Source organism: Aulonocara stuartgranti (assembly GCF_965226115.1).
Source record: "Aulonocara stuartgranti genome assembly, chromosome: 1".
In the NCBI taxonomy this organism is placed as follows: domain Eukaryota; kingdom Metazoa; phylum Chordata; class Actinopteri; order Cichliformes; family Cichlidae; genus Aulonocara; species Aulonocara stuartgranti.
In genome coordinates, this window is record NC_138939.1 from 30,295,198 (window position 1) to 30,314,361 (window position 19,164).

The 19,164-nt window shown below is 40.9% G+C and overlaps 1 long non-coding RNA gene across 1 annotated transcript; it reads right to left on the bottom strand.

Moving 5' to 3' along the window:
* Positions 1–2,091: 2,091 nt before the first annotated feature.
* Positions 2,092–18,715, bottom strand: LOC309697785. The gene is made up of 2 exons (XR_014273911.1): positions 14,007–18,715; positions 2,092–3,113 (listed from the first exon to the last, which is right to left on the bottom strand). It is a non-coding gene; the product is annotated as an uncharacterized lncRNA (long non-coding RNA).
* Positions 18,716–19,164: the final 449 nt, after the last annotated feature.

The following is a 19,164-nucleotide window of genomic DNA, read 5'->3' on the forward strand; positions in this document are numbered from 1 at the left end:
GCTGTTTGGCGAGTTTCACTTTGTGTTTGAGGAGCTCTTTAGCTTCCTTTTTGTGCTTTTGTATTTCTTTAAGTGCGTCTTTGCAGTCTTTCTTGGTCACCACAGAGCCAGTCATTTCTTTCATGAATGCCTTCACCTCAATTTTCTCTTCTGCAAGTTCTTCTTGCACTTTCATCAGTTCCTTCTTCATGTTTTGAGGAGTATAACTCTTTGTATCTTCCATTTCTTTCTTTGCTTCCTGTATTTTAATTTTCTCTTTCTCCAACACTTTTTGAGCTTCCAACAATTCTTTCTTCATATTTTCAATCTCATTTTCTGCCTCATGTTTACGTTTTTTCTCCTCTTGAAGTTGTTGCTTTACATGCAGTAATTCCTTTCTTAGTTTTTCAGCTTCAGCCATTACATTTGCAGCTTCTTGTGTTGCCAACTGCATTTTCCTTTTTCCCTCTTCAAAAGCTTCCTGCACCTCCTGTAATTCCTGAATCACATTTCCTGCCTCCTTCATTGCAGTTAGATATTTATTTTTGGCTTCTTGTGCTGTGCTTTTCTCTTCCTCTGAAGGAAAAAATGTCCATCCCGGTTTTCCCTCCAAGGCACGAGCGATAAGCAGAGTTCTGTCCTTTCCTTCTAAGATTCCTAATTATTTAAAGTAACACTCAGGTATGCCATTCAGCGTGTTAGTACGAGCTCGGGAGCAGCTTGGGAGAACAAGAAAACAGAGACTGCTTTAGGTTGCCTTCCCAATCGACTCAAAGGTTTATTTGATACACAGCAGTTTATATAGAGAAAAAAAAGGTTCGTGTGTCTGCTTTCCCAGTTCAAACCGGTACAGACTAAATAAGGAAACGTCTTCCTGCCTTCTGAGCAAAGTATCCCTTGTGTAGTTTATCAGTTCAGCTATAATTTATGATCATCCCAGCAAAATACACTCCTAGACATAAAATACAGAGTTCTTTCATTAGTGAATTCTGAAACAAACCACCTAGCCTTTAACGAGCCTTTTCCAGGAGATAAAGAAAAAGGGAGGATGGGAGTAAGGAAGTGGTCTCATCTCTGTGGTGTTTTCGACCTTGGGGGACCAGCTTGTGAGTCTTACACCTTAATTCTTGGGTCACAGAGAAAGAGAAAAACAACTAGTAGATGGGCCTTATTGAGTAACTCTTTTCCGTATAATATCACAATAAAACAATATCCTGTAAATGCTACTATGGTATCAAAATATCACAACAGTTCTCTCCTTTTATCATGAAATGATAACATAGTATAAAGACAGAATGTAATAACATAATATAAAGACAAATCATAAATGTGAAACAAATCATAAATGTAACTAGTCCTTTGAGGAAGCTTAATATCAAAATTTTAAAAAGAAGAAAAGAAAGAGAAGAAAACGTCATTCTTTTCTTAGACAATCGAGTAATTTACAATGTAATGCTCAATACATACATCAGGATCATCATTGATGACATCTGACACATAATCTGGGTCAATTTGTGCCAATTGCAAATACATTGAAGTAGCTGTACTAGTAGCTATACGGGTTATCATTGAACGTACACAGGGTACCACACAACAGACAATAATCATCAAAAACATGCTGCAACGGTTACAAAGGCTACAATTAGTTCCTTCCATCTTCCAAACGTGTCCTGTAGCCACTTATGTAGCCACTGACCGTGACCTGTATTGGCAATTAGTTCTATCTGCAATGCTTCAAGTTTATTCATAGCTTGTGTGAATGAACCGTTAGGAGCGGTATTATTGGGAATGAAAGTACAGCATACATCAACGGTTACTAAACCACAGGTACCGGTCCAATTAACAGGTAAAGCTAATCTAAGGGTATTATTGCACAACCAATAAGCATGTGGGATTGGTCTAGTTAGGCGCGTGACCATGTGTGATTTAACTAACTCCCCCCAGTCAGTATCATTTAAGACACCCTCTGGGGGAACAATGATCGATTCTCTGCTCGAACTTGAACTGTGTGTGTGTTCCTCCAGATATGATAAAACTTCAGCCATAGAGACAGCTAGCCATGTCTCATTACAGCGTGCACCTGGGGAGTCAGAGAAAAATGTGTAGTTATCCTTTGTATAATCTATGTGTGTGTCTGGGCCAGTTAACTTTAGTCTGCGCAGACATATCATACTAGTATTAAAATGGAGAGGGATCTGTCCTAAGGGCAGTGAGGGTTTTAACCTATTCTTGGGGCGTTTCATTGGGGCGCAGGTCCCTGCGGTGTCATTAGATAACTTCAATAGTTCGCCTAATGGAGTCTCAGGGTTAGTTGGTGTGTGTGTGTGTCTAAGTAAGCAGTCGAGAGGGCTCAGAGTCAACTGTAAAGCGTCTTTAAAGAGAGCATTATCTCCGCTGATTTTCTCTAGTCCCTCAGTGAGGGGGAAACCGGATATGGGGTATCCTACTATTACCTGTTCTGGATTAGCCTTTGAACAGACATAACAGTTACTGTTTCCTAAATCACGAGCGGCTGTTCTGGCATTTTCATACCAGGCGTTAGCTCCTGTTCTAGAGGGTGCATAAAATGGTTTATTAGTGGCGTCTATGTTGCTATTTACTGATTTTAGGGAACGTGAGGAGTGCATTAAGTAGGTGTCTTGCAAAATGGGGCATGAGGTATAGTCAGCAAAATATGACCTGCAGAAATGTGAACATGGTTGCAGTTTACAATACAAAATAGCAAAGAGAAATCCTAAGGTTAATGCGATAGATATGATAAATAACCTAAATATATAAGAAAGTATATAAGAAAAACAGTTCTTCAGTTGTCTCCTGGCCTGGTCCCAGGTTCGAGAGACACAGAATAAGCGTCGTATGATGACAATGGGCATTTCATTTTCTCCATTATCAGGATGGAATGAGTCTGGCTTTATCAGGTTAGACATCATGTGGTACTTTTGGCTTTCTGTTCCTGCTGGATGTTTGAGTACCTTGTTGTTGTTCTTTCAGGCGTTGTGTGTTAATCAGTGATTGTGTGTGTGTGTACATTGGATCCGGGCGCTGGCTCGCCTGAGATGTCATCTACCCGTGTGTTTATTTGCTCTGGATCCGGGCGCTGGCTCGCCGGAGATGTCGTCTGCTTGATCCGACGCCTGAGATGGTCCGATTGGGCTGGTCTTAACCCTGCTGGCATGAATCCACTGAGGTTGTCCGTCTGTGAGGATGCTGGTTCTTCGTCACTGCCAGTAAAGCCTGGGGGCTGGAACACGCGCGGCCTCCCAGAGTGTCCTTGGGTTTAGTGACTTCTCCAACATGCATCTCCTTGTCTCCACTGGTGGAACTGTGGAGGGGAAAGGCTGAGAGAGACAAACTTTCTGATAGTTATTATTCAGTGTTTCTACCAGGTTGTGAACATCAGTGGACAATGCAATATACATCACCTTCTACTAGCGGTGCCCCTCTGGAAGCTGACCATGGTGTTGGAAATAGTCTTATTTCAAATGGAGATAATTTGGTTACTGCAGATTGAGTCATTCTAATCTCACACAGGACTTGAGTAAGTAATTTGACCCAGGTCATTAAAGTTTTAGCACACTTTTGAATTACTTCTAATGTGAATGAAGATCCTCTATCACTGTTAATCTGGTGAGGTATTCCGAATCTGGGTATTATTTCATTGCTCAACTTTTGACAGACTACTTCTGCAGTTTCTTTTGAGGTTGGATAAGCTTCTACTCATTTACTAAATTGATCCACTATTACCAGTAAGTACTTGATGCTTCCTTGTGCTGGCATATGTGTAAAATCAATTTGTAATGTATGAAATGGAAAATCTGGTTGTGGTAAATGCTGATGTTTTGCTTTTGAGCTACCTACATTAGTTCGCGCACATGTTAGACAGGTTGCTAATATGCTTTTTACTGCATGCAATGTTTTCTCAATTACAAATCTTGATTTTATTGCCCCTATTACCCCTCTTTGTCCGACATGATTCACACCGTGAAAATGTCGGACAAGGACTGGCAGCAGGGAATATGGGAGGGCAATCAAACCCTTAAGAGTTTGTATAAGCCATCTCTGTCATCTAAGGTACAGTCATTATTCTCCCAATAGGTGTAATCAGATGCAGAGGCTTGCTCTTGTATGAATTTTAAATCAACATTTGTTTCTAAATAGTCTGGGAGTGTAACAAGTGGCAGCTGTAGGGGCACAGATAATACTTCCTGCGGAGGTGGGAGCTGTGATGCAGCTGCAGCCTTGGCTGTCACGTCTGCTAAGGCATTACCTGTTGCTTCGTCTGTGTCAGCTGTACTGTGTCCTTTCGTTTTTACAACTGCAACGGCCGATGGCAGCTGTATAGCCTGAAAAAGTCTTTGAACAAAATCAGAATTTAGCAATTTATTTTCCATCAGCAGATCTAAATCCTCTCTGTCTCCACAATGTGCCAAAGTCATGCACAACGCCAAATGCATAGCGGCTGTCTGTGTAAATCGTCACATGCTTATCCAAATGTAGCTCACAGGCGCGTATTAAAGCCATGAGCTCTGCTTTTTGTGCTGAGTGAAATGGTAATGAGTGAGCCTCTAGTATAATGTCAGGCAATGTTACCACTGAATAGCCACAAAGAAATGAGTTGTCACTCGGCCTTGAACAGGACCCGTCCACATAAACCGTGGCTGAGTCTGGGATAGGTGTTTGCTCTAAATCTGGACGTGGTGCTGTGGATTCCTGTATACGTGTCATGCAGTCATGAACATCAAGCCTGTCTGAGCCATCCTGTCGGTCAGAAGAACACAGCATAGGATCAATAAATGTGCTGGCGAATTGGGTGTGCTGCTCGCTTTTATGGTGAGATTTGCATATGTTGTGTAGTTATGTTTGCTAGAATGGTCGTGACCTGGTGATTGGTGTATAGAATAGTGTCATGTGAGAGTGTGAGCTTCTCGCAGTCCCTTATCATGATAGAGCAAGCTGCTACTGCCCTCAGGCAGGCCGGCATTCCTGAACAATTCAGGCAGCACCTTTGAGTGGCGGAGGTCAGCACTCCCTTTAATGCATTGAAAGAGGCAGTCATTTCTGTGGATCACAGTATTCGAGGAGGCTTCTCTTTTTTACAACAGTCACGCAGAATGTGGTCATGAAAAGAACAGTCTGGTATCCACTGTCTGCAATAGTTCACCATGCCCAGGAAGGACAACATTTCCTTCTGTGTAGTGGGACGAGGGACGGAGGTCACAGCTTTGACCCTGTCTGCAGTCATGGAACGTTTTCCGTGAGACAATGTGAATCCCAAATATTGAACAGAAGTCTGACAGTACTGCATTTTCTTTGCAGATGCTTTGTGGCCAGTCTTTTTGAGGTGCTGGAGAAGCATGTGTGTAGCAGTTTGACATAGTTTTTCACTTTCAGCACAGAGGAGGAGGTCATCCACATGTGGATCAGGGTGCAGCCCTGGAGGAGTGAAGCACCATTGAGAAAGCAGCAGAGCTGTCTATCATGCCTTGGGGCAAACGAGTCCAAGTGTACTGCTTATTTCTATGTGTGAATGCAAATAACGGCTGTGTGTCTTCATGCACAGGTACTGAAATCCACCACGGTAAAGTGTGTATGCAATGCATGTCAATATGCTGTGAACATCTGAAACGAGAGGTGGCAGAGGAATGCTGACTGCATTAATTTGCCTTAAGTCTTGTATGAAACGCCATACGCCAGGTTTGTTAGGCTTTGGCACAGGATTGACAGGAGTGTGGGCTTTATTGCTCCTGTAGTCAATAAATCTCCTATCATGACATCTAGAGCTGCGGCTTTTTCGGCAGAAATGGGATGTTGCTTGACATATACTGGCTTGTTGTGTTTTAATAGGTGTACGTGATAAAGTGTACAGTCAATAAATCCTATATCATTCTCACTTTTAGACCATAATGTCATATTCTGGTATTCAGCTGGCAACGTAAGTGCAGAAATAGTACAGTCGATAGGGTAGGTTAGATCTATGTGACGACATATTTCATAACCTATGTCTGAGTTATGTAACAAAATCACTGTTTGACCTTCACTTGTGTGAGCAGTTATCATGTTGTTGAACAGTGTGAGAGAAACAAAAGTGTGGCTCCCAGTCATGGGATTACCTGTTAGTGGCATCTGTACACGTTTTTTTTGGCACAGTGTGTGACATAGAGTACCGGACAAAAAGGATGTTGAGTTCATTCTCTGCTGAGGGTCTAGCTGACACAGAGGATGTTCCTTCTCCATCATGTCGGTACATAGGGCAGAGAAAACATAAGCTGTTATCAGTGTCAGCAAACATTTCACCCTTTGTGTTAAATTAAATACACAAATTCATTTTTGCTTTGGGTGTCTGCGGCTGCTGGAAAACTGAGCTAAATTTGCACCTCTAGCTTGTCCAACAGTGCATAAAGCGTTTTATGAATACTAGGATAGATTCATCAGGCTTCTGTTTACACATAGTTACTGCATTTAAGTCAATTTTGTCTCTGGACATTGTTAGCAGGAATTTCTTTAGATTCTTAAAGAAATTGGTGATTTTGTCATTATTTACCCACAAAAACTCTGCAGTTGTGGATGCTTTATCATGCTTTGGGTCTGTTTGTTTACTACCGCGAGTGTTGGCGTGAGGACCTTTGTCATTCCGGCTTTGTTTTTCCTTTTTTCCTTTTAGATAAGTCTTTATTAAAGTTCGGGTAACAGGTATTTCTTTAGCTACCTCTAAACCTCTAGCTACGATATCGTGGCGTTTCATGTGGGTGTCTATCGTGGACACTGCCTGATGCAAAAGTTTTTCTTCATAGTCGTCTAAATTGTTTTTCATAAGTTCCTCACATTCTTCTTTCAAAAGTTTTTCTCTCTTTCTATGTTCTGCTAATTCTTCCTCGCGGCGTATATATTGTTTTTCCTGATCTTGTTCAATTAGGTGGCTGAGACCCGTTGCATGTGATTCAGGTTTTTTGTCACTGTCTTTTAAGCTGGTTGGATCAAAGCGCTGACGTTGTTTGCATGTGGCTGCGGCAGCAACTATTAATTCGGTCTCATCTTCGTAAGGCGGCGGGGCTGTAGGCTGAATGGCTGAGCATGCAAGACTAGCTTTTCCCGCAGTAGATTTATTTTCTTTGCTAGAGCCTGCACTAGTTTTATTTGATGTTAAAGCATCTACACCTGGTTCCGGTCCCTTTTTCCATAGTGGTAACATTTGATGTATCACGTCGCGGCATTCTGTCATATATTTTCTACAGGACTTTTTAAGCAGACTACTTTTCTTATCACAACTGATATTCAACATTTCTACTGACCTGTTTTCTGGCGATAATCGTTCGGGATAAGGCTCCGGAAATAAATTAGAATGCATTGAACTTCTTAAGTTGTAAACAAAGTCAGTCACATAAGCACTCCCGCATGTTCTGGATACGTGATCATGGACGTCTTCACCGATTCGCGGACGTGGGTTACACGTAACCGGAAATGGGAGTTATACTGAGCCGTTATTTGAGACTTTATTTTGTATTTTATTAATTTTTTGGTTTTACAGGTACTTTAGATTTTTTATCGGACCTGTCTGTGGTCTTTGAATAATTCTGACCCATGTTCAGTGATTTCCAGAGGGGTTTACACGCTAGGAGGATTTAGGTTAGTATTTTCGCTGCGGCACAGCTGAGGTCACTTTAAATTTATTGCTAGCAATTTTTGTTTGGGTGAGCAACTCTCACTTAACGAGCAACTTCTCGCAAAACAACAGGCAACTCCCTGTGTCTTTCTGCTTTTAATTTACTGCTTTTAACCCTTGAGACCCGTGTTTGTTTGTTTTGTTTTTTTTTTTGTTTTTTTTTTTCAAAAGAAAAACTTAAACAATTAATTATTATTATTATTATTTTTTACGTATAAATGTGTTGTGTCTTTCCACTTGATTATAACTGATTTATTTATAACATTTTATATAAAAGAAAAACGAGAAGCACATTAATTCATAGTAATTTAACATAAAATTGTTTGATAGTGTTAATTTGGAAAGCCACAACTCTAGCGGGTCCACCAACACCACACAAGGGTTAATTTACTTTATTCGGGGACTGAGGAAGTCGTCAGTGTATCTCTCTGGATCACTAAGTGAAACTTCGTCAGCATATCCCGTTTTTTTTATGGATCGATCACTGAGAGAGGTATAATACGGTCTTTATATAAATATGAAAGACGTGTATTTACCTTCTGTCAGCGGATCCCACTTCTGACACCAAATTGAAGGAAAAAATGTCCATCCCGGTTTTCCCTCCAAGGCACGAGCGATAAGCAGAGTTCTGTCCTTTCCTTCTAAGATTCCTAATTATTTAAAGTAACACTCAGGTATGCCATTCAGCGTGTTAGTACGAGCTCGGGAGCAGCTTGGGAGAACAAGAAAACAGAGACTGCTTTAGGTTGCCTTCCCAATCGACTCAAAGGTTTATTTAGTACATAACAGCTTATATAGAGAAAAAAAAGGTTCGTGTGTCTGCTTTCCCAGTTCAAACCGGTACAGACTAAATAAGGAAACGTCTTCCTGCCTTCTGAGCAAAGTATCCCTTGTGTAGTTTATCAGTTCAGCTATAATTTATGATCATCCCAGCAAAATACACTCCTAGACATAAAATACAGAGTTCTTTCATTAGTGAATTCTGAAACAAACCACCTAGCCTTTAACGAGCCTTTTCCAGGAGATAAAGAAAAAGGGAGGATGGGAGTAAGGAAGTGGTCTCATCTCTGTGGTGTTTTCGACCTTGGGGGACCAGCTTGTGAGTCTTACACCTTAATTCTTGGGTCACAGAGAAAGAGAAAAACAACTAGTAGATGGGCCTTATTGAGTAACTCTTTTCCGTATAATATCACAATAAAACAATATCCTGTAAATGCTACTATGGTATCAAAATATCACAACATCCTCCAATGCTTTTTGAGCTTCCAACAGTTCTTTCTTCATGTTTTCATTCTCATTTTCTGCCTGTTGTTTTCCCATTTTCTCACCTTTAACTTTGAGACCCACATGCAGTAATTCCTGCAATACTACCTCAGTTTCAAACTTTGAATTTTTAGCTTCTCCTCTTGATTTTTCTGCCTCTTCTTTTAATTTGACATTTTCAGCCTGTATCATTTCAAATTCTTCTTGCAGGTTAATCAGCTGTACTGAATTGTGAGGTGAAGCACTCGCCGATCCTCTTCTCGTTCTCCCTTGATTCATTTTGGCCTTTTAAACAAAGGAACCAACGTTTTGTAGAGGAGTGAAGTGAAGTTTTTGATGTTTTCTTCGTCAACTGTCGTTTGTCCTGCACAGAGATGCTGCTGTAGATGTGTCTCTAGCTGTGTCTGGATACAATGAACAATGCTGTAACTAAGTGCTTGTGTTGCACAGTTCTACTAAACATTCCATTCCATGCATGCTCCGCCCACATGGTCAGGAATGTCAGGTGCTGCATCACCAAATGCTGCTCCCGTTGCCTAGCAATAACAGCTGTTTACCTTTTGGGGTCTGGTTCATTATTTAATAAAGAAAACATGTCCAAGTATTGGGTGCTGAGGCTCAGCGCATATTCTAGCCTGCTGTGTGGGTGGGCAGCTAGAAATCACTGGTGGGCAACATGAGTGAGGAGAAAACTGGAGCAGCCAAGCAGGGAGCTGCAGGTTGCTGGTTTGAGTCTCTGTTCAGATGCTGGTGTCTCCTCTCTCTGAGATGTCTGCAAACGGTCCCAGATAAAACAATAAGGATAATAAACAAACACGTGACTAAAATAACAATTATGACTCTGATGTGTTTCATGTGTAGCAGGATGGCCTCTATACAGCAGTCGCTGCAAGCATCCACATCGCCACACTTACTTTTCTTTAAGCAGGCGTGCTGGGGTCCTCCAAAGGGAAGTTTGAAACTTCATTTCCTTCATGCTGGTGAACTTTTTACCAAATATTTTCATCAAACCTTCTCCATCACTGACAGGGATTGTTTGGATCTTCACACATCTCCACCAACCCTAAAAAATGAGTCTCACTTTGCTCATATAATGCCAGGAGTGTCTCCATATTTCACAAAAGTCTATGCAAACATGTAACAGTATCCCATATTCATAGAAATATTATTGATATTATAACAAAAGCTGTCACCAACACAATTGTCCCAAGTGCTTTTTTATTAGTTATTGCAAATGCTTGATTGCAGTTCTTGCTAGATGACAAAACCACTTATTAGGTTTAGAAGGAAATGACTTTTTCTACATGAGGTAAAGTTGGAGAGCTGTTTCCCCAAACTAAACGAAATCATCATTTAAAAAACTACAATCTGTATTTACTCTGAACATCTGTGTTAACATTTGAAATTGGAGACATGTAAGTGTAACAAACATGTTAAAACATAAGAAATCAGGAAGGGGCATGTATAGGAATTTCTTTTACTTATGTATTAATCACATTATTTTATTGTATGATACCTTGGTGCCACTGGATTTTAACATGTCTCACACTCACACAGTAAGACAAATGGTGGGGGTCTAGTAGGGAAGTTGGAGGAAGCAGACAACTCCACAGGAAGAGTCTTTTGTCTCTTTGAGGACTCTGGTAGGTAGCAAGGGAGTGTGAAAGGAAGTTTTTTGCACTGCATTTTAAAATGAAAACATATTGCATTTATTTACAATTAAAGACACACAGAGCAGAAAGTGTGTTACTGTTTTACATCCACAGACACAAGAAAAGAAGCAGGCAACATGAGGTCAAGTTATGGCAATTTTATTTGTGTATTTCAGTACATGTATTTAGATTAGTTTTTAAAAGACAAACAAACGTCCCAAGAAGAAGGATGGGGTGAAAGAAAGGTGGAGAGAGGAGGAAGAAACTATTGATCTCCTCAAACTCGATGCTGCTGGATCAGTTCTTTCTCAGCAGTCTGCTCCAGAATCCCCTCCTGTCCTCGGCTTGCTTTTCTTTTGCCTTCAGTTCTTTTAAGGTTTTGTTGAGCTGCTCCTCGGCATCTTTAAATTTTTCTTTCAGCTGCTGTTTGGCGAGTTTCACTTTGTGTTTGAGGAGCTCTTTAGCTTCCTTTTTGTGCTTTTGTATTTCTTTAAGTGCGTCTTTGCAGTCTTTCTTGGTCACCACAGAGCCAGTCATTTCTTTCATGAATGCCTTCACCTCAATTTTCTCTTCTGCAAGTTCTTCTTGCACTTTCATCAGTTCCTTCTTCATGTTTTGAGGAGTATAACTCTTTGTATCTTCCATTTCTTTCTTTGCTTCCTGTATTTTAATTTTCTCTTTCTCCAACACTTTTTGAGCTTCCAACAATTCTTTCTTCATATTTTCAATCTCATTTTCTGCCTCATGTTTACGTTTTTTCTCCTCTTGAAGTTGTTGCTTTACATGCAGTAATTCCTTTCTTAGTTTTTCAGCTTCAGCCATTACATTTGCAGCTTCTTGTGTTGCCAACTGCATTTTCCTTTTTCCCTCTTCAAAAGCTTCCTGCACCTCCTGTAATTCCTGAATCACATTTCCTGCCTCCTTCATTGCAGTTAGATATTTATTTTTGGCTTCTTGTGCTGTGCTTTTCTCTTCCTCTGAAGGAAAAAATGTCCATCCCGGTTTTCCCTCCAAGGCACGAGCGATAAGCAGAGTTCTGTCCTTTCCTTCTAAGATTCCTAATTATTTAAAGTAACACTCAGGTATGCCATTCAGCGTGTTAGTACGAGCTCGGGAGCAGCTTGGGAGAACAAGAAAACAGAGACTGCTTTAGGTTGCCTTCCCAATCGACTCAAAGGTTTATTTGATACACAGCAGTTTATATAGAGAAAAAAAAGGTTCGTGTGTCTGCTTTCCCAGTTCAAACCGGTACAGACTAAATAAGGAAACGTCTTCCTGCCTTCTGAGCAAAGTATCCCTTGTGTAGTTTATCAGTTCAGCTATAATTTATGATCATCCCAGCAAAATACACTCCTAGACATAAAATACAGAGTTCTTTCATTAGTGAATTCTGAAACAAACCACCTAGCCTTTAACGAGCCTTTTCCAGGAGATAAAGAAAAAGGGAGGATGGGAGTAAGGAAGTGGTCTCATCTCTGTGGTGTTTTCGACCTTGGGGGACCAGCTTGTGAGTCTTACACCTTAATTCTTGGGTCACAGAGAAAGAGAAAAACAACTAGTAGATGGGCCTTATTGAGTAACTCTTTTCCGTATAATATCACAATAAAACAATATCCTGTAAATGCTACTATGGTATCAAAATATCACAACAGTTCTCTCCTTTTATCATGAAATGATAACATAGTATAAAGACAGAATGTAATAACATAATATAAAGACAAATCATAAATGTGAAACAAATCATAAATGTAACTAGTCCTTTGAGGAAGCTTAATATCAAAATTTTAAAAAGAAGAAAAGAAAGAGAAGAAAACGTCATTCTTTTCTTAGACAATCGAGTAATTTACAATGTAATGCTCAATACATACATCAGGATCATCATTGATGACATCTGACACATAATCTGGGTCAATTTGTGCCAATTGCAAATACATTGAAGTAGCTGTACTAGTAGCTATACGGGTTATCATTGAACGTACACAGGGTACCACACAACAGACAATAATCATCAAAAACATGCTGCAACGGTTACAAAGGCTACAATTAGTTCCTTCCATCTTCCAAACGTGTCCTGTAGCCACTTATGTAGCCACTGACCGTGACCTGTATTGGCAATTAGTTCTATCTGCAATGCTTCAAGTTTATTCATAGCTTGTGTGAATGAACCGTTAGGAGCGGTATTATTGGGAATGAAAGTACAGCATACATCAACGGTTACTAAACCACAGGTACCGGTCCAATTAACAGGTAAAGCTAATCTAAGGGTATTATTGCACAACCAATAAGCATGTGGGATTGGTCTAGTTAGGCGCGTGACCATGTGTGATTTAACTAACTCCCCCCAGTCAGTATCATTTAAGACACCCTCTGGGGGAACAATGATCGATTCTCTGCTCGAACTTGAACTGTGTGTGTGTTCCTCCAGATATGATAAAACTTCAGCCATAGAGACAGCTAGCCATGTCTCATTACAGCGTGCACCTGGGGAGTCAGAGAAAAATGTGTAGTTATCCTTTGTATAATCTATGTGTGTGTCTGGGCCAGTTAACTTTAGTCTGCGCAGACATATCATACTAGTATTAAAATGGAGAGGGATCTGTCCTAAGGGCAGTGAGGGTTTTAACCTATTCTTGGGGCGTTTCATTGGGGCGCAGGTCCCTGCGGTGTCATTAGATAACTTCAATAGTTCGCCTAATGGAGTCTCAGGGTTAGTTGGTGTGTGTGTGTGTCTAAGTAAGCAGTCGAGAGGGCTCAGAGTCAACTGTAAAGCGTCTTTAAAGAGAGCATTATCTCCGCTGATTTTCTCTAGTCCCTCAGTGAGGGGGAAACCGGATATGGGGTATCCTACTATTACCTGTTCTGGATTAGCCTTTGAACAGACATAACAGTTACTGTTTCCTAAATCACGAGCGGCTGTTCTGGCATTTTCATACCAGGCGTTAGCTCCTGTTCTAGAGGGTGCATAAAATGGTTTATTAGTGGCGTCTATGTTGCTATTTACTGATTTTAGGGAACGTGAGGAGTGCATTAAGTAGGTGTCTTGCAAAATGGGGCATGAGGTATAGTCAGCAAAATATGACCTGCAGAAATGTGAACATGGTTGCAGTTTACAATACAAAATAGCAAAGAGAAATCCTAAGGTTAATGCGATAGATATGATAAATAACCTAAATATATAAGAAAGTATATAAGAAAAACAGTTCTTCAGTTGTCTCCTGGCCTGGTCCCAGGTTCGAGAGACACAGAATAAGCGTCGTATGATGACAATGGGCATTTCATTTTCTCCATTATCAGGATGGAATGAGTCTGGCTTTATCAGGTTAGACATCATGTGGTACTTTTGGCTTTCTGTTCCTGCTGGATGTTTGAGTACCTTGTTGTTGTTCTTTCAGGCGTTGTGTGTTAATCAGTGATTGTGTGTGTGTGTACATTGGATCCGGGCGCTGGCTCGCCTGAGATGTCATCTACCCGTGTGTTTATTTGCTCTGGATCCGGGCGCTGGCTCGCCGGAGATGTCGTCTGCTTGATCCGACGCCTGAGATGGTCCGATTGGGCTGGTCTTAACCCTGCTGGCATGAATCCACTGAGGTTGTCCGTCTGTGAGGATGCTGGTTCTTCGTCACTGCCAGTAAAGCCTGGGGGCTGGAACACGCGCGGCCTCCCAGAGTGTCCTTGGGTTTAGTGACTTCTCCAACATGCATCTCCTTGTCTCCACTGGTGGAACTGTGGAGGGGAAAGGCTGAGAGAGACAAACTTTCTGATAGTTATTATTCAGTGTTTCTACCAGGTTGTGAACATCAGTGGACAATGCAATATACATCACCTTCTACTAGCGGTGCCCCTCTGGAAGCTGACCATGGTGTTGGAAATAGTCTTATTTCAAATGGAGATAATTTGGTTACTGCAGATTGAGTCATTCTAATCTCACACAGGACTTGAGTAAGTAATTTGACCCAGGTCATTAAAGTTTTAGCACACTTTTGAATTACTTCTAATGTGAATGAAGATCCTCTATCACTGTTAATCTGGTGAGGTATTCCGAATCTGGGTATTATTTCATTGCTCAACTTTTGACAGACTACTTCTGCAGTTTCTTTTGAGGTTGGATAAGCTTCTACTCATTTACTAAATTGATCCACTATTACCAGTAAGTACTTGATGCTTCCTTGTGCTGGCATATGTGTAAAATCAATTTGTAATGTATGAAATGGAAAATCTGGTTGTGGTAAATGCTGATGTTTTGCTTTTGAGCTACCTACATTAGTTCGCGCACATGTTAGACAGGTTGCTAATATGCTTTTTACTGCATGCAATGTTTTCTCAATTACAAATCTTGATTTTATTGCCCCTATTACCCCTCTTTGTCCGACATGATTCACACCGTGAAAATGTCGGACAAGGACTGGCAGCAGGGAATATGGGAGGGCAATCAAACCCTTAAGAGTTTGTATAAGCCATCTCTGTCATCTAAGGTACAGTCATTATTCTCCCAATAGGTGTAATCAGATGCAGAGGCTTGCTCTTGTATGAATTTTAAATCAACATTTGTTTCTAAATAGTCTGGGAGTGTAACAAGTGGCAGCTGTAGGGGCACAGATAATACTTCCTGCGGAGGTGGGAGCTGTGATGCAGCTGCAGCCTTGGCTGTCACGTCTGCTAAGGCATTACCTGTTGCTTCGTCTGTGTCAGCTGTACTGTGTCCTTTCGTTTTTACAACTGCAACGGCCGATGGCAGCTGTATAGCCTGAAAAAGTCTTTGAACAAAATCAGAATTTAGCAATTTATTTTCCATCAGCAGATCTAAATCCTCTCTGTCTCCACAATGTGCCAAAGTCATGCACAACGCCAAATGCATAGCGGCTGTCTGTGTAAATCGTCACATGCTTATCCAAATGTAGCTCACAGGCGCGTATTAAAGCCATGAGCTCTGCTTTTTGTGCTGAGTGAAATGGTAATGAGTGAGCCTCTAGTATAATGTCAGGCAATGTTACCACTGAATAGCCACAAAGAAATGAGTTGTCACTCGGCCTTGAACAGGACCCGTCCACATAAACCGTGGCTGAGTCTGGGATAGGTGTTTGCTCTAAATCTGGACGTGGTGCTGTGGATTCCTGTATACGTGTCATGCAGTCATGAACATCAAGCCTGTCTGAGCCATCCTGTCGGTCAGAAGAACACAGCATAGGATCAATAAATGTGCTGGCGAATTGGGTGTGCTGCTCGCTTTTATGGTGAGATTTGCATATGTTGTGTAGTTATGTTTGCTAGAATGGTCGTGACCTGGTGATTGGTGTATAGAATAGTGTCATGTGAGAGTGTGAGCTTCTCGCAGTCCCTTATCATGATAGAGCAAGCTGCTACTGCCCTCAGGCAGGCCGGCATTCCTGAACAATTCAGGCAGCACCTTTGAGTGGCGGAGGTCAGCACTCCCTTTAATGCATTGAAAGAGGCAGTCATTTCTGTGGATCACAGTATTCGAGGAGGCTTCTCTTTTTTACAACAGTCACGCAGAATGTGGTCATGAAAAGAACAGTCTGGTATCCACTGTCTGCAATAGTTCACCATGCCCAGGAAGGACAACATTTCCTTCTGTGTAGTGGGACGAGGGACGGAGGTCACAGCTTTGACCCTGTCTGCAGTCATGGAACGTTTTCCGTGAGACAATGTGAATCCCAAATATTGAACAGAAGTCTGACAGTACTGCATTTTCTTTGCAGATGCTTTGTGGCCAGTCTTTTTGAGGTGCTGGAGAAGCATGTGTGTAGCAGTTTGACATAGTTTTTCACTTTCAGCACAGAGGAGGAGGTCATCCACATGTGGATCAGGGTGCAGCCCTGGAGGAGTGAAGCACCATTGAGAAAGCAGCAGAGCTGTCTATCATGCCTTGGGGCAAACGAGTCCAAGTGTACTGCTTATTTCTATGTGTGAATGCAAATAACGGCTGTGTGTCTTCATGCACAGGTACTGAAATCCACCACGGTAAAGTGTGTATGCAATGCATGTCAATATGCTGTGAACATCTGAAACGAGAGGTGGCAGAGGAATGCTGACTGCATTAATTTGCCTTAAGTCTTGTATGAAACGCCATACGCCAGGTTTGTTAGGCTTTGGCACAGGATTGACAGGAGTGTGGGCTTTATTGCTCCTGTAGTCAATAAATCTCCTATCATGACATCTAGAGCTGCGGCTTTTTCGGCAGAAATGGGATGTTGCTTGACATATACTGGCTTGTTGTGTTTTAATAGGTGTACGTGATAAAGTGTACAGTCAATAAATCCTATATCATTCTCACTTTTAGACCATAATGTCATATTCTGGTATTCAGCTGGCAACGTAAGTGCAGAAATAGTACAGTCGATAGGGTAGGTTAGATCTATGTGACGACATATTTCGTAACCTATGTCTGAGTTATGTAACAAAATCACTGTTTGACCTTCACTTGTGTGAGCAGTTATCATGTTGTTGAACAGTGTGAGAGAAACAAAAGTGTGGCTCCCAGTCATGGGATTACCTGTTAGTGGCATCTGTACACGTTTTTTTTGGCACAGTGTGTGACATAGAGTACCGGACAAAAAGGATGTTGAGTTCATTCTCTGCTGAGGGTCTAGCTGACACAGAGGATGTTCCTTCTCCATCATGTCGGTACATAGGGCAGAGAAAACATAAGCTGTTATCAGTGTCAGCAAACATTTCACCCTTTGTGTTAAATTAAATACACAAATTCATTTTTGCTTTGGGTGTCTGCGGCTGCTGGAAAACTGAGCTAAATTTGCACCTCTAGCTTGTCCAACAGTGCATAAAGCGTTTTATGAATACTAGGATAGATTCATCAGGCTTCTGTTTACACATAGTTACTGCATTTAAGTCAATTTTGTCTCTGGACATTGTTAGCAGGAATTTCTTTAGATTCTTAAAGAAATTGGTGATTTTGTCATTATTTACCCACAAAAACTCTGCAGTTGTGGATGCTTTATCATGCTTTGGGTCTGTTTGTTTACTACCGCGAGTGTTGGCGTGAGGACCTTTGTCATTCCGGCTTTGTTTTTCCTTTTTTCCTTTTAGATAAGTCTTTATTAAAGTTCGGGTAACAGGTATTTCTTTAGCTACCTCTAAACCTCTAGCTACGATATCGTGGCGTTTCATGTGGGTGTCTATCGTGGACACTGCCTGATGCAAAAGTTTTTCTTCATAGTCGTCTAAATTGTTTTTCATAAGTTCCTCACATTCTTCTTTCAAAAGTTTTTCTCTCTTTCTATGTTCTGCTAATTCTTCCTCGCGGCGTATATATTGTTTTTCCTGATCTTGTTCAATTAGGTGGCTGAGACCCGTTGCATGTGATTCAGGTTTTTTGTCACTGTCTTTTAAGCTGGTTGGATCAAAGCGCTGACGTTGTTTGCATGTGGCTGCGGCAGCAACTATTAATTCGGTCTCATCTTCGTAAGGCGGCGGGGCTGTAGGCTGAATGGCTGAGCATGCAAGACTAGCTTTTCCCGCAGTAGATTTATTTTCTTTGCTAGAGCCTGCACTAGTTTTATTTGATGTTAAAGCATCTACACCTGGTTCCGGTCCCTTTTTCCATAGTGGTAACATTTGATGTATCACGTCGCGGCATTCTGTCATATATTTTCTACAGGACTTTTTAAGCAGACTACTTTTCTTATCACAACTGATATTCAACATTTCTACTGACCTGTTTTCTGGCGATAATCGTTCGGGATAAGGCTCCGGAAATAAATTAGAATGCATTGAACTTCTTAAGTTGTAAACAAAGTCAGTCACATAAGCACTCCCGCATGTTCTGGATACGTGATCATGGACGTCTTCACCGATTCGCGGACGTGGGTTACACGTAACCGGAAATGGGAGTTATACTGAGCCGTTATTTGAGACTTTATTTTGTATTTTATTAATTTTTTGGTTTTACAGGTACTTTAGATTTTTTATCGGACCTGTCTGTGGTCTTTGAATAATTCTGACCCATGTTCAGTGATTTCCAGAGGGGTTTACACGCTAGGAGGATTTAGGTTAGTATTTTCGCTGCGGCACAGCTGAGGTCACTTTAAATTTATTGCTAGCAATTTTTGTTTGGGTGAGCAACTCTCACTTAACGAGCAACTTCTCGCAAAACAACAGGCAACTCCCTGTGTCTTTCTGCTTTTAATTTACTGCTTTTAACCCTTGAGACCCGTGTTTGTTTGTTTTGTTTTTTTTTTTGTTTTTTTTTTTCAAAAGAAAAACTTAAACAATTAATTATTATTATTATTATTTTTTACGTATAAATGTGTTGTGTCTTTCCACTTGATTATAACTGATTTATTTATAACATTTTATATAAAAGAAAAACGAGAAGCACATTAATTCATAGTAATTTAACATAAAATTGTTTGATAGTGTTAATTTGGAAAGCCACAACTCTAGCGGGTCCACCAACACCACACAAGGGTTAATTTACTTTATTCGGGGACTGAGGAAGTCGTCAGTGTATCTCTCTGGATCACTAAGTGAAACTTCGTCAGCATATCCCGTTTTTTTTATGGATCGATCACTGAGAGAGGTATAATACGGTCTTTATATAAATATGAAAGACGTGTATTTACCTTCTGTCAGCGG